Source organism: Chenopodium album, chromosome 5 (genome assembly GCF_948465745.1).
Source record: "Chenopodium album chromosome 5, dcCheAlbu1.1, whole genome shotgun sequence".
NCBI classification, from domain to species: domain Eukaryota; kingdom Viridiplantae; phylum Streptophyta; class Magnoliopsida; order Caryophyllales; family Amaranthaceae; genus Chenopodium; species Chenopodium album.
Window position 1 is genome coordinate 24,226,151 of NC_137838.1, and position 2,686 is coordinate 24,228,836.

Here is a 2,686-nt window from a genome sequence, read left to right on the forward strand (position 1 = left end):
GGGCGCGCTCCTTTGCTCGCGCGGGCGCTCCTCCCCTACTTTCCGACTTCGCTCGATTTCCTTTTCAGCGCCTCTTATAAATACCGTTTTCGGCCAATATTTTAAAGAGGTGGTAGACATAATTTTAATCATAATTTTAGCTTAGTTGAGAGTTTCTCTCTCTAGATTTAGTTTCTCTCTCTAGATTTAGGGTTAGTTTTAAGAGTATATTTTAGAGAGAGAAAGTGAGGAATTTCAATGGTGATTTGAGAAATTGATGATACAAGGGTGACAATTGTGTTGAAGATCTTCTCTATTATTGTAGGGAATATTTCAAGCATCCCACACTTGAGCCCCACTGTGATTATACACTTAAGCATGGTGGCGTCCAAAGGGAAGGAAGCTAGAGTAAAAGGGTCGCCAACAAGTTTTAGGAATTTGTAAACCATTTACAGGGTGAAGGTTACACCCCTTCACGATCCATGAGATCGCTAACTCCATAGTGGTCTGGAACCATGACTGGATATTCGGGGATGAAGGTACAAATCCAACCTAAAAGAGATTGAACCTTCCCTAAAAATAGGCCTCTACTTTATTTTTCTCGTATTTATGTGTGCTTTCTGACTAACAAGCAATCAATAGTTTAATCCTAAACCTATTTAATCTATGTTTGTTGAATATTAATGCACAACCAAATCTATTATTGACGATCACTTGAATTAAAATCACATTAGCCCTAAACAAGATTAAGATTATTAATTATCTTAGTAAGCGTGATTAGAAGTACAAATTCTCTTTAAACATGCATAAAAGATGTGATCAAACAATAAAAATAATAATATCAAGCAACATAATAAATAACAATTATCATCGTAAACATAATATTCTCAATAAAGCATAATAATATTAGCAAGATCCAAGATTAATAACAAATCCTAGCATGTCAATAAACATTAAAGATCAAATCTTTATCCCTAACATGATAGGAGGAAAGAACAGGAAGCATCCTAAACATGATACTATAAACATACATGATATTAGAAAATTTAGTTATTACCCTAAACATGATACTAAGAAGCAATAAAGACATCCTAACATGTACTAGGAATCAAAATAATTAAATCATGATTTCTATATCAAAAGAATAATTAACTTACTTACTTGGAAGCCTCGTACCTCTTTATAATAACAAAATACACACGTTAGTAACTTCAAGGAAAATATTAAACAAACAATTAGTTTAAATAATTGAAATAAAGATTTGGGACCAAACCCTCAGAAATTATCAACCTTAGCTTTCACGTCTAGGGAGAAGGCAACTTCAAACTTGGGTGTGTCTAGATCTTGTGAATGTGGAATTTTGTTTAAGGAAAGGTTTAGAAAAAGAATAGAGAGAGAGTAAGCTTCTAGCTTTTAGAGAGAGAGATAATAGAAAATTGTTAATGATTGTGAATGAATAAAAACGGGGGTCTAGGCCCCTATTTATAGAAAAATGGTCCAGAAATCGATCGAAAAGAAATCGAGTCCCATTCGGAATAAAAAACCTCATGTCGCGAACGACAAGAGTTAGCGCCAGATGACAAACACCAGCACCATGCGACAAGTATTAGTGCAAGGCGACAGGCTTGTCGCCTTACGCTGAGTCAGAAATAAAACGCGCTTTGTACGCGGAATCCTCTTTTTAATATGATTAAGCAGCAAATTCCGTGTTTATCAAATTAAAATCGGGTTTATCATAAAACACTTATTTTATTCCAAATAAAACTCTTAAAAATATAATTATCAATCCTAATTCTATTATAATTTAAAAGAATCTTCTAGATTATTCTAGAATATTAAAGTCAATCCTAATAACTTTAGGAATAATAAATAATAGGCCCTCCTCTAGATCATTGGGACGCATATAAAATTCATTTCGGGCCCAATTTAGTATTTTGGCCATAACTTTCTCATTATTCATCGGAATTGTGGTTATAATATATCAATGGAAAGCTCTTTTTGAGCCTAATACAACTACACTATTATTGTAATCTTATCATGGACCAAACTAAATTAGACTGGCTATTTTTATAAAAAGAGTATATTTTCAAAACAGAAAGAGAGATATTTTAATAAAAACAACCGCATCACTAGACTTTTCACACTTTCACTTTGTTCGATGATCAAATAATGTGAAAGGTATTCATCACTGGGTTTGTTTTTAGGGAGACACATTTAGGTGTCTACAATTATTAATGTGCATTTCTAACTTTATATCATTTTATTGTTTTGTTTAGATTTATGTTTGTTTCATTTGATTTGGATGTTTGATTTTGATTAGTGTAATTGTTCTTGATATTTTGTTGATTGTTGATAGATGATGATTCTTGAGTAGTTGTTTGGCTAGGAATTGGGTGAAAATTGTGTGATTGATTGATTGTGGTTAATTTGGGAATTGTGTTGAATGATTGTTGAGATTAAAATGATTAATGAAAGTTTGCATGTGTGTAATTCGATTAGGCCTTGAGAATTATGCTAGATTGCATTGTAATTGCTAATGACACGACCAGTTTATTTAGGAATTGCAATTATCGATTGCTTTGGATTGTGATTCTCTTAGTTTGTTATTCGTAGAGACATTTAGCTTAACGATTAGGAGATAGATCTTTGATTCCAATTCATTGCTCTTATCATTAGTCTTCACAAACTTTAATTGGCATGTTTGTCC